Source organism: Anomaloglossus baeobatrachus, chromosome 5, assembly GCF_048569485.1.
Source record: "Anomaloglossus baeobatrachus isolate aAnoBae1 chromosome 5, aAnoBae1.hap1, whole genome shotgun sequence".
Taxonomy (NCBI): Eukaryota; Metazoa; Chordata; class Amphibia; order Anura; family Aromobatidae; genus Anomaloglossus; species Anomaloglossus baeobatrachus.
In genome coordinates, this window is record NC_134357.1 from 294,118,632 (window position 1) to 294,133,283 (window position 14,652).

The 14,652-nt window shown below is 45.9% G+C and overlaps 1 protein-coding gene across 1 annotated transcript in view; it reads right to left on the reverse strand.

The window, feature by feature from the left end:
• UBALD2 (UBA like domain containing 2) overlaps positions 1-14,652 on the reverse strand; it is a 35,654-nt gene that overhangs the window by 16,306 nt on the left and 4,696 nt on the right. The gene's annotated exons all lie outside the window — the stretch shown is intronic.

The window sequence follows — 14,652 nt, forward strand, 5'->3', positions numbered from 1 at the left end:
GTGAGACTGGGAGCTGGCATCTGACAGCTGCAGACGCTGGTAACCAAGGTAAACATCGGGTAACTAAGTGAAGTGCTTTGCTTGGATACCCAATATTTACCTTGGCTACGAGCGTCCGTAGCTGCTAGGACCGGGCTGTCTGTTCCCTGCACACGTAACCAAAATAAACATCGGGTAACTAAGCGAAGTGCTTTGCTTGGTTACCCGATATTTACCTTGGTTACGAGCGTCCGCCGCTCTCGGGAGGGGGGAGAGAGGGAGGGGGAGAGAGAGACCGATTACGCCAGGCTGGTTTCTGGGCATGCTCAGTAGAGCAAGCAGGATCCTGTCTATCAGCATGCCAGCGTTCACATACGTTTGCGTGCAGTTTAGTCAGGATCCAGCAATTTGCAGAAGTTAGACACAGCTCAAAAGTGCTACAAGTAGCATTTTTGAAAAAAGTTAAAAAACTGCAAGTCGCTGGATCCTCACTATAACGCACGCAAACGCATGTGAACGCATGTTGACGCGAGTCCATTGCATATGCATTGAAATGAAAACGCATTTGCACTGGATCCGCTTTTGCGTTAAAAAAACATTCATAACGCATGTTAAAAAAAACGTAGTGTGAAAGCAGCCTTAGTCACATGGTACGTCATGCTGCAGAGGCCCCCCTCCCATCAACCGTTAATCAGATCAAAGTCACTCAGTATCCACTGTTTTTTGCTGGGTGCCATGCAATCCTTCAGTACATGGAGAGACTCCCATTGGAGTCACTGGCTAGCCATTGTTTTGATGGTTAGCCAGCACTCCTTTAGTACAACCACATGGATTCCAGTAAGCATCCTTCGTTTTATAGGGTGCGCGGCATTCTTCCAGTGCACAAAGCAACCTCCATCAGCCAGCATAGCCTAGTATCGAATAGAAAAGGAATACGTGAGGGGGCTCCCAAACATTATAAAGTGACTCAAGTCAGAACTGTGTACACTATCAGTAGGACTGTGTACAGTCTCATCAGGGCCTCCTTCACTCATTCTTTCTCATGAGAAGCACTTTACTGCAGCTGCTCTTCATACAGAGTATACAGTTGTGCGCAGCGCTCCATGCGTGTCTGTACCGGGACGCTGGAATTCCTTTTATCACACATTTCTAAACAGAAATCCAGCTTGCGTCCTTAATAGATTACATTAATGTCACCACTTAATATGGGTGTGAAAAGCCAGGCTGAGACACAGGGGGAAGGTAATGCACTCAATTCAGCAGCGCATTTTACAATGTGGTTCCTTTAATAGGAGTCCCAGGAATTTCGAGCTCCATAGGGTTTCAATGGTAGAAATGTTAAATGACCCCTCTCTGGGACTTCTAGCGTTAACAAAAGTTCATTTTTGTGTTTTAATGGCCATATAAAAATCTACGCTAGACTAAGCTACAGATGGTGAACCAACATTTTATGATGAGGATTTAGCCCAAAAAAAAAACAATATAACCCCAACATCATCACTGGATAAGGGACCTTAAGAAGAACTGTCTCCAGTTAAAAAGTGGATAGTTCTTGTTCATTTTCATCCTGGTTGCTCCCTTGAGTAATTAGTTTTTTTAGCATTGGCCATAACAAGGGCAACGATATTGACCTTTCTAATATTAAGGTCTTTATTAAGTGGGTGTCACTCACAGGATACTCTGGGACATGTCTTTAGACTGCTCTATATTATTAACACTGAGTAATCAATGTTAAGACTGTAGCGGTGACATCACACAGACAGTGCACATCCCTGCTGTAGATAAGATCACAATAGCGGTGACATCACACAGACAGTGCGCATCCCTGCTGTACATAAGATCACGGCAGCAGTGACATCACACACACAGTGCGCATCCCTGCTGTAAATAAGATCACAATAGTGGTGACATCACACAGACCGTGTGCATCCCTGCTGCACATAAGATCACAATAGTGGTGACATCACAGAGACAGTGCGCATCCCTGCTGTACATAAGATCACAATAGTGGTGACATCACACAGACAGTGCACATCCCTGCTGTAGATAAGATCACAATAGCGGTGACATCACACAGACAGTGCACATCCCTGCTGTACATAAGATCATAATAGCGGTGACATCACACAGACAGTGCGCATCCCTGCTGTAGATAAGATCACAATAGCGGTGACATCACACAGACAGTGCGCATCCCTGCTGTACATAAGATCACAATAGTGGTGACATCACACAGACCGTGCGCATCCCTGCTGTACATAAGATCACAATAGCGGTGACATCACACAGACAGTGCGCATCCCTGCTGTACATAAGGTCACGGCAGCAGTGACATCACACAGACAGTGCACATCCCTACTGTACATAAGATCACAATAGTGGCGACATCACACAGACAGTGCGCATCCCTGCTGTAGATAAGATCACGGCAGCAGTGACATCACACAGACAGTGCGCATCCCTGCTGTAGATCAGATCACAATAGTGGTGACATCACACAGACCGTGCGCATCCCTGCTGTACATAAGATCACAATAGTGGTGACATCACACAGACAGTGCGCATCCCTGCTGTACATAAGATCACAATAGTGGTGACATAACACAGACAGTGCGCATCCCTGCTGTAGATAAGATCACAATAGCGGTGACATCACACAGACAGTGCGCATCCCTGCTGTACATAAGGTCACGGCAGCAGTGACATCACACAGACCGTGCGCATCCCTGCTGTACATAAGATCACGGCAGCAGTGACATCACACAGACAGTGCACATCCCTGCTGTAGATAAGATCACAATAGTGGTGACATCACACAGACAGTGCGCATCCCTGCTGTAGATAAGATCACAATAGTGGTGACATCACACAGACCGTGCGCATCCCTGCTGTAGATAAGATCACAATAGCGGTGACATCACACAGACAGTGCGCATCCCTGCTGTACATAAGATCACAATAGTGGTGACATCACACAGACCGTGCGCATCCCTGCTGTACATAAGATCACAATAGCGGTGACATCACACAGACAGTGCGCATCCCTGCTATACATAAGATCACAATAGCGGTGACATCACACAGACAGTGCACATCCCTGCTGTAGATAAGATCACAATAGTGGTGACATCACACAGACAGTGCGCATCCCTGCTGTAGATAAGATCACGGCAGCAGTGACATCACACACACAGTGCGCATCCCTGCTGTAGATAAGATCACGGCAGCAGTGACATCACACAGACAGTGCGCATCCCTGCTGTACATAAGATCACAATAGTGGTGACATCACACAGACAGTGCGCATCCCTGCTGTACATAAGATCACAATAGTGGTGACATAACACAGACAGTGCGCATCCCTGCTGTAGATAAGATCACAATAGCGGTGACATCACACAGACATGTACAGCAGGGATGCGCACTAAGGTCACGGCAGCAGTGACATCACACAGACAGTGCGCATCCCTGCTGTACATAAGATCACGGCAGCAGTGACATCACACAGACAGTGCACATCCCTGCTGTACATAAGATCACAATAACGGTGACATCACACAGACAGTGCACATCCCTGCTGTACATAAGATCACAATAGTGGTGACATCACAGACAGTGCGCATCCCTGCTGTAGATAAGATCACAATAGTGGTGACATCACACAGACAGTGCGCATCCCTGCTGTAGATAAGATCACGGCAGCAGTGACATCACACAGACAGTGCGCATCCCTGCTGTACATAAGATCACAATAGTGGTGACATCACACAGAGTGCGCATCCCTGCTGTAGATAAGATCACAATAGCGGTGACATCACACAGACAGTGCGCATCCCTGCTGTACATAAGATCACAATAGCGGTGACATCACACAGACAGTGCGCATCCCTGCTGTAGATAAGATCACGGCAGCAGTGACATCACACAGACAGTGCGCATCCCTGCTGTACATAAGATCACAATAACGGTGACATCACACAGACAGTGCACATCCCTGCTGTACATAAGATCACAATAGCGGTGACATCACACAGACAGTGCACATCCCTGCTGTACATAAGATCACGGCAGCAGTGACATCACACAGACAGTGCGCATCCCTGCTGTACATAAGATCACAATAGTGGTGACATCACACAGAGTGCGCATCCCTGCTGTACATAAGATCACAATAGCAGTGACATCACACAGACAGTGCACATCCCTACTGTACATAAAATCACAATAACGGTGACATCACACAGACAGTGCACATCCCTACTGTACATAAGATCACAATAACGGTGACATCACACAGACAGTGCGCATCCCTGCTGTACATAAGATCACAATAGTGGTGACATCACACAGACAGTGCACATCCCTGCTGTAGATAAGATCACAATAGCGGTGACATCACACAGACAGTGCACATCCCTGCTGTACATAAGATCATAATAGCGGTGACATCACACAGACAGTGCGCATCCCTGCTGTAGATAAGATCATAATAGCGGTGACATCACACAGACAGTGCGCATCCCTGCTGTAGATAAGATCACAATAACGGTGACATCACACAGACAGTGCGCATCCCTGCTGTACATAAGATCACAATAGCGGTGACATCACACAGACAGTGTGCATCCCTGCTGTAGATAAGATCACAATAGTGGTGACATCACACAGACAGTGCACATCCCTGCTGTAGATAAGATCACAATAGTGGTGACATCACACAGACGGTGCGCATCCCTGCTGTACATAAGATCACAATAGTGGTGACATCACACAGACCGTGCGCATCCCTGCTGTACATAAGGTCACAATAGTGGTGACATCACACAGACAGTGCGCATCCCTGCTGTACATAAGATCACAATAGTGGTGACATCACACAGACAGTGCACATCCCTGCTGTACATAAGATCACAATAGCAGTGACATCACACAGACAGTGCGCATCCCTGCTGTACATAAGATCACGGCAGCAGTGACATCACACAGACAGTGCGCATCCCTGCTGTACATAAGATCACAATAGTGGTGACATCACACAGAGTGCGCATCCCTGCTGTACATAAGATCACAATAGTGGTGACATCACACAGACAGTGCGCATCCCTGCTGTAGATAAGATCACGGCAGCAGTGACATCACACAGACAGTGCGCATCCCTGCTGTAGATAAGATCACAATAGTGGTGACATCACACAGACAGTGCACATCCCTGCTGTACATAAGATCACAATAGCAGTGACATCACACAGACAGTGCGCATCCCTGCTGTACATAAGATCACAATAGTGGTGACATCACACAGAGTGCGCATCCCTGCTGTACATAAGATCACAATAGTGGTGACATCACACAGACAGTGCACATCCCTGCTGTAGATAAGATCATAATAGCAGTGACATCACACAGACAGTGCGCATCCCTGCTGTAGATAAGATCACAATAGCGGTGACATCACACAGACAGTGCGCATCCCTGCTGTACATAAGATCACAATAACGGTGACATCACACAGACAGTGCGCATCCCTGCTGTACATAAGATCACAATAGCGGTGACATCACACAGACAGTGCGCATCTCTGCTGTACATAAGATCACAATAGCGGTGACATCACACAGACAGTGTGCATCCCTGCTGTAGATAAGATCACAATAGTGGTGACATCACACAGACAGTGCGCATCCCTGCTGTAGATAAGATCACAATAGTGGTGACATCACACAGACAGTGCACATCCCTGCTGTAGATAAGATCACAATAGTGGTGACATCACACAGACAGTGCGCATCCCTGCTGTACATAAGATCACAATAACGGTGACATCACACAGACAGTGCGCATCCCTGCTGTACATAAGATCACAATAGTGGTGACATCACACAGACAGTGCGCATCCCTGCTGTACATAAGATCACAATAGTGGTGACATCACACAGACCGTGCGCATCCCTGCTGTACATAAGGTCACAATAGTGGTGACATCACACAGACAGTGCGCATCCCTGCTGTAGAGAAGATCACAATAGTGGTGACATCACACAGACAGTGCGCATCCCTGCTGTACATAAGATCACAATAGTGGTGACATCACACAGACAGTGCGCATCCCTGCTGTAGATAAGATCACAATAGTGGTGACATCACACAGACAGTGCACATCCCTGCTGTAGATAAGATCACAATAGTGGTGACATCACACAGACAGTGCGCATCCCTGCTGTACATAAGATCACAATAACGGTGACATCACACAGACAGTGCGCATCCCTGCTGTACATAAGATCACAATAGTGGTGACATCACACAGACCGTGCGCATCCCTGCTGTACATAAGGTCACAATAGTGGTGACATCACACAGACAGTGCGCATCCCTGCTGTAGAGAAGATCACAATAGTGGTGACATCACACAGACAGTGCACATCCCTGCTGTAGATAAGATCACAATAGTGGTGACATCACACAGACAGTGCGCATCCCTGCTGTACATAAGATCACAATAACGGTGACATCACACAGACAGTGCGCATCCCTGCTGTACATAAGATCACAATAGTGGTGACATCACACAGACAGTGCGCATCCCTGCTGTAGAGAAGATCACAATAGTGGTGACATCACACAGACAGTGCACATCCCTGCTGTAGATAAGATCACAATAGTGGTGACATCACACAGACAGTGCGCATCCCTGCTGTACATAAGATCACAATAGTGGTGACATCACACAGACAGTGCGCATCCCTGCTGTAGATAAGATCACAATAGTGGTGACATCACACAGACAGTGCGCATCCCTGCTGTACATAAGATCACAATAACGGTGACATCACACAGACAGTGCGCATCCCTGCTGTACATAAGATCACAATAGTGGTGACATCACACAGACAGTGCGCATCCCTGCTGTAGAGAAGATCACAATAGTGGTGACATCACACAGACAGTGCACATCCCTGCTGTAGATAAGATCACAATAGTGGTGACATCACACAGACAGTGCGCATCCCTGCTGTAGAGAAGATCACAATAGTGGTGACATCACACAGAGCTCATCCCTGCTGTAGATTAGATCACAATAGCGGTGACATCACAGAGACAGTGATTATCTATAGCAGTGATGTGCACTGAACTCAGTGGTTGGGCTGAGGTAGGAGACAATGAACACAGTTATTTGCTACAGAAGTAATGCACACTGTATGTGATGTCCCGTTGACCTCCAAAAAAAAAAAAAAAGCAGGGGTGGGGAGCGGATAATCAACCCAGGAAGAGAGAAAAACTGCTCATTTTATTATTTTAGCTATTTTACAATGCGGAAAAGCTTATATCAGAGGGAACCTATATAATGCAAGGACATGACAGGTGCATAAGAAGGAAAACATTATGTAGCCATGCCTCTCTACATAACACAAATACTGAACAGGGCTCACCGCTTTATTAATACAGAATTGTTTAATAGGATATTTAGTAACGGTAGTGTAAGATGCATACACACCATTTTGCAATGCTTTTGGTTTGTCAAAAATGATGCAGCTATATCTCAAAGGCTATAGAAAATTATAAACGTCTACATAGACAGATGTTATTCATTAAACTCCACCCCCCCACCCAAAACACAACATTCTCTGGGTGTATGTTCTTGATGGTGTATTCCCATACAGCTTCTCTTTAGGTACTTAAATGAACTAAATACCTAAAAAGGAAAATATGGCGAGTGCATTTTATTTATTTTTTTTTTTATTTAAAAGTACTTAAAAAGGGGGTTTTCCCCAAAAACAAAGATCATTTTAATCCATTGATCTTGGAAGAATGATCCACAATTGGATGTGTTTAAAGCGCACCAATCACCAGGATTTTTGTATAGAACATAGTGCCAGTATAGCACTGGCTTTATCAGGCTGAGTCTATACATACCTTTAGTGGTCAGCTCGAAAGTATAGGTTTTGAAACATAACTAAAGCTTGTAAAATGAACAGTTTTTTGATTGCCAGCTGATAGCTGGGGTGGGTTTTCATAGTGATTCCCGCCCCCCTGCCTGTCCATTCTCCCCCTATCTATTTATGCCAATTTCATTATAGAAGTGTTTTACTAATGGTTGGGGCTAGAAGGACCTTGCTGATGTCATACCCATGTGACCAGAAGGGGCGGGCCTCAGCCAACAGAAAAATAATGATGCTTCCTGGTATCAGCTATGTTGGCTGAGGCCCTGCCCCTTCTGGTTACATGGATATGACGTCAGCAAGGTCCCTCTAGCCACCATGATTTATAGCCACAACCTTCTATAATGGAATTAGAATACACAATAGATAGGGGAGAACAGACAGGGGAGGGGGGACCACTATCAAACCCCACCCCTGCTTTAGTTGCTCGGCACCTGCTGCCAATCAAAAAACTTCATTTTACATTTACTTGCTTGTGTTTCAAAACCTATACATCTGCGCTGAGAACTAAAGGTATATATAGAATCCACATGATAGTGCCAGTATAGCAGTGGCTTTGTGTTATATAGGAATATCCTGGTGATTGGTGCGCTTTAATGAATGTTCCTGTGCTGAGATAATCTTATATATGTGCCCCTGCTATGTCCTCTATGTACTGTGTAATGGCAGTGTCTGACTCTGCAGGGTCATGGTCTGATCATACCACATCTCCTGGGCAGGAGGAAAGGGGGAAAGTATACAGACATTACAGCATGGGATTTCAAATAATTCTTCCTTTGAGGTTAAGAACAAACAAAAAAAAATAAATAAATAAATAAAAACAACCCCGACTGGAAAATGTTTTACCTCAGACAAAAAAAATAAAAATAAAAAAGGTCATCTATAATCCCATGCTGTGCTCTCTGTATACTCTTTTGCATAGTCCCCGGCCCAGGAGATGTGGTGTGATCAGACCATGTCCCTGTACAGTCAGACACAGCCATTACACAGTACATTCCAACATCTATTGATTAACTTTAAAATCAAACTCTGTTCATGAGATCACCCCTACAACAGCGTCTTAAAGGGGTTAGGTATAAATGAATTTTACAGCAAATTATATCAATAAGCCACAGTAGAGGTTCAAATATCTGATTAGTTATTTGAGAGCCCTATTCTATTGATCTCAGTGGGTTCAGTTAGCCTTCCTACCTGCAGTCACTATCACATGTAGTGGTTTCGTCACACGTGTGCTGCCATTAATTTTGGAACTGTAAGAGATAGCCAAGCATTTTTGGGAGTCCCATGAACACCTGGAGTGGCAGCATAAATGTGCCACCACCACTCCAATCAAAAAGGGGGGGGGGGGGGACAAAAAAAAAAAAATCCCTCCAATTTATTCCTATTTACTCATCCATACACATTTATGGTGGGTGGGAAGGGAGATCGGCATTGTGCAGACAGGTGTATAGCCACCACTAGAGAAGACATAGCCTAAGGGTGGGTTTCCACTCTAAAGCTGGGTTCACACACACAACGACGTCGCTGTTACGTCACCATTTCCTGTGACGTAACAGCGACCATAGATGATCGCTAGTAAGCTGTCAACCATGTAATTAATTTTAAGCAGCGACGGAGCAGCGATCATAGCGACCTTGACGGTCGTTGTGCGGTGTCACACGCATCGCTGTGCGACGACTCAGACCTCGATAGAGGCGTGGTGTTTACCCCTAGACATGTTTTGTGTTGCCTCTTTTCACGCCCCTCTGTTCCGATTGGTGATCACTACAGCGGCGCCTGATTAGGTGACCGTGCCAAACAAAGGAAGACACAAAGAACGACACACTAGCGACACTAGACAGACTCTACTACATGGAACAAAGAATGGAACTTAAAGAATGAAATCACTGTATGGCTATGTGCACACGGTGCGTTTTTCGCGGCGTTTTTGCGCGTTTTTCGGGTGCGTTTTTGGCCTCAAAACTGCATGACTTTGCTTCCCCAGCAAAGTCTATGAGTTTTCATTTTTGCTGTCCCCACACAGCGTTTTTTTTCAGCTGCGTTTTTGTGGTGACCACAAAAACGCAGCATGTCAATTATTCCCGCGTTTTTCACTGCGCTTTTCATCCATTGAGTTCAATGGGATGTTGAAAGACGCAATGAGAAACGCAAATAGCTGCGTTTTGGTGCGTTTCTAAGACCAAAAACGCAGCTATAAGCGCAGGAGGTGGGTAGTAAAGTGACGTGTACAGGAAGAGGATTCCTTCTGTCAGTATAGACAGAAGCATGAATCCTCCCGGTACCGTCACCGCTGCTTCCACCTCCCGTCCTGTGCATGTATGCTGCCGTGCGGCGCCATGTCTGGGCGGGAGGTGGAAGCGGCTGCAAAAACAAAAGTTAACAGTAGAATAAAAAAAAAAAAAGTTATACTCACCTGTCTGCAGCCTCGCGGTGCCATGCCCGCTCCCAGCTCCTGTCACGGTATCGCCACCCCCGCTCCGGCTGTGTGCAGTCTCCCCGGGGCAGGACCTTGCTTGCAGGACCTGGCGATGGATCACCTGATGCAGTCACCTGACGCATCAGCTGATCGAGTCTCGGGCTGACGCGGGCGCCCGGCCGGTATCAGCGGATGCGTCAGGAGACTTCATCCCTGATTACCGGCAGCTGCTGCAGCGATCGGACAGGATCAGACTCCCGCCCCATCGCTCCGGGAGCTGCCGGTAATTCAGCACATAAGTGAGTATTATTTTTTTTTTTTTTCTACTGATGCATCAGCTGATTGTATAATCGGCTTTTATACAATCAGCTGATGTGTCATGTGATTCACATCCTTTAACCTAACACATCATCTGATCGGTATGCCTTCCAGCAAACCGATCAGATGATATTGGATCCTGATTGGACGGCGCGGGACCCTAACCCAGGATTACTGCGGAGGGGGGTTTATTTCAATAAAGATGGAGTCACTAATTGTGTTGTGTTTTCTTTCTAATAAAAATATTTTTCTGTGTTGTGTTTTTTTTTTATCTTTACTAGAAATTCATGGTGGCCATGTCTAATATTGGCGTGACACCATGAATTTCGGGCTTAGGGCTAGCTGATAATATACAGCTAGCCCTAACTCCATTATTACCTGGCTAGCCACCCGGCATCAGGGCAGCCGGAAGAGTTGGATACAGCGCCAGAAGATGGCGCTTCTATGAAAGCGCCATTTTCTGGGGTGGCTGCGGGACTGCAATTCACAGCGGGGGTGCCCAGAAAGCATGGGCACCCTGCACTGTGGATTCCAATCCCCAGCTGCCTAGTTGTACCCGGCTGGACTCAAAAATGGGGCGAAGCCCACGTCATTTTTTTTTTTAAATTATTTCATGAAATTCATGAAATAATTTAAAAAAAAAGGGCTTCCCTATATTTTTGGTTCCCAGCCGGGTACAAATAGGCAGCTGGGGGTTGGGGGCAGCCCGTACCTGCCTGCTGTACCCGGCTAGCATACAAAAATATGGCGAAGCCCACGTCATTTTTTTTTTTGGGGGGGGCAAAGAAATCCTGCATACAGTCCTGGAAGGAGGATGCTGAGCCTTGTAGTTCGACAGCTGCTGTCTGCTCTCCTGCATACACTATTGGATGGAGGATGCTGAGCCTTGTAGTTCGACAGCTGCTGTCTGCTGTCCTGCATACACTATTGGATCGAGGATGCTGAGCCTTGTAGTTCTGCAGCTGTCTGCTCTTCTGCATACACTAGTGGAGAATGAAGAACACATTGAAGAAGGAAATGACATCAGACCTTTTTTTTTTTTGTTCACTGATAAAAAACGCATAAGGACGCAGTGAGCAAAAACGCAGCAAAACGCAGCAAAAAAACGCACCAAATCGCGGCAAAACGCGTGCGTTTTTTGCCGCGTTTTTTCGACGCAGGTGCGTTTTTGTGCGTTTTTAGCGGCCAAAAACGCACAAAAACGCAGCGTCAAAAAAACGCAGCGTGTGCACATAGCCTATCGCCTTCGGCAAGTTACCCAATCGGAACGCTGTTGTGACCACCAATCGGAGTCATGGGGGCGTTTTAAAATACACCGCAAAAACACGCCCTTGTCCTGCCTTCAGTCCTACGTCACTGCCTTCAGTGTCGTCGTGACAGTCGCTGCTGCGGTGTCAAACACAAGGATGCTGAGCTTATCATGGCGCAGCGGGATAGCAGCGATCAAAAAATAACCTGGAATATTCAGGAGCGAGCTGCGATTTCACAGCAGGGGTCTGATCGTTATGTGTCACACACAGCGACGTCGCTGTTGAGGTCGTTGCTACGTCACAGAAAATGGCAACTTAGCAGCGATGTCGTTGTCGCTGTGTGTGACACCACCTTAAGAACCGGCTATGCTTCAAAGATATTAACAGTACCAAAAACACCCTGGTGTGTTCAGCTATAGATAATGTGCCATAGCCCTTCAATAAACCCTTCACATGAGATGGGATTAACCTTATCACTACCATAAAGTGCATAAAGATAGGACAGTCATTGGAAAGTGAGCAAAGTTCCAAGGTGGAAAGGCATGAGCTATTCACACATCATTACTTTCTTCTTTTAACCATTTACAATCAGCTATGCTGCTCTAGCATAAAGAGATTCATCAGTAGAGGATGGCAGCCATTGGATAGAGCAAGCAATATTTCCTCCCTGCCACAAAGCCTGGATTTCTGGCTTCGCTCCAGTCATCTATTCCTACACCAATTGCGGTCTACTCCTGCCCAGGTAATCTGCGGCATGGGAGTACCTTGGTTTGTAAATGCTGCAAGGTAGGAAGATCACGTTTTTTTAGTGTGTCCTGCATGCAGTTCTCCAAGCTACAATATAGAAATGTAAAAGAGCGCCAATTTCAGAGACTACACCGGGTGGGTATAGCCCAAATATAAAGCATAGACACTAAAAAAAATATGGTATGTGCAAATATAAAACCACAATGTAAAGAGGCTGCGGTCCTTGCCTGGAATCACCGTCCCCCTCAAACAGCTGATCAGTGGGGGGTGCCAAGCGAGTCTCTAAAGCCAAAGTCAGCAGAGTATCGCAGGTGCTCTGATATTTTGTCCATGAAACGGCTACAATGCCCAGGCTTGCTTCACTGCATGGTGCGTGCAGGGACCGCAGGGAGAGCCAGTCACAGTCTCGGAGGATAAAACAATGTTCTCGGACATAGTGTGGCCCAAAAAAACACTCGCCCTCTTTTCTCTTGGAATTGCTCTGTTTATGGCTGGCTGTATGTGGGTGGAGAGCCGGCGAGGCCAAATCTTTGACTTTCCATAATGCTCGTTACTCACGTCTAGCTCGTCCGAGCGTCTGACCAGCTCAAATTGAGTAGCGGCATTTTAGTGCTCGCTCATCACCATTCATTACTACTGATCAGCTGTGATCTCTGAAGAAGCCAATCGCATGGCGCCCCATGTAGTATAGGATCTTAAACTGACTTTATCAGCAAACCAAGCATGCTACTTTTTGCATGGGTTCCTTATTCAGGCTAATAAGGGAGAGTACACCCCCCCCCCCCCCCCATTCCGATAGCTTTCATATGTCATAATCATTAGCGACAGAAGAATCACTTCATAGGAACCAGTAACATCGACTAGGTCAGGAACATTTAACCCCTGGAAGACAGCCTATTACTCTTCTTACCTCCCTGCATTCCCAAATCTTATTGTGATTAACAGAGCTTGGTGATGTCTTGTGTTTGTCATGCGGTAATGATGACATCACTCCAGCCTGGCTAATGGAGGGAAGAGTTGGGAACGGAAAGAGGCAAGGAGATTTACAGGGCTCCTGTCCTGCAATCACAGACCTGCCCAATGGACTGGAGGCCGGCAAATCAATTTTCCCCATCTGTAACTAACATGGCAGTAGTGTGTACTTACAGGCAAATCCCTTTAACACTAGAAGTCCCAGAAATTTCGAGCTCCATAGGGTTCCAATGGTAGAAATGTTAAATGACCCCTCTCTGGGACTTCTAGTGTTAAGGAAGAGGTCTTCACAGAGGGTCTATAGATTAGCACCAAAGACGGCTGTCCGTTTACACAACATTTTATTTATAATATAGCGTTAGGGACCCCCCTATAGAGATTTGCCGTGACGGGGCAGGGGGGCTCAAATCATTGATCAATCATTTGCAAAAAATCTCATTGAATTGTTACAGTAGGAATGAATTTGTGAATATTACACTTTTTATTTCTTCATTGTTGCATGCCATTCATAAGCAGTGCTGGCTCCCCTCCTTTTTTCGTTTACACAACAGTATGATGTATTCAGTGTACAGACATTCGTGTCCAAGAATTTGCTCATTGCATATGTGTTTTAGGCTGTTCCAAAATGTCCCCACAAGATGGAAAGATGATCCTTAGTTCTCGGTAAAATTTCTCCAAATATTTAAAAGGGGTATTCCCATCTACAAGATCCTATCCCCAATTAGAAATGTAGTAGTTCACCTGATATAACCATGTCCCTTCATGTGCAGGGCATTGCAGCTTAGGTATCCATGGTTACAACCACGAACAACTGTCAGTATTTGAATGGACGTAACCATGGATATCTAAGCTGCAATGCCCTGCACATGAGGTAAGAGCCATGGCTATATCAGGAGAACTGTACTATATTTCTCATTGGAGCAGCTGCTGCTACCACTACAAGGATATTGGAGATGAGAATAACCCTTTCAGTGTATAACAAGTAAACATTAAATGCTGCATAAAACATATAGACCTGAGAATCCATCCG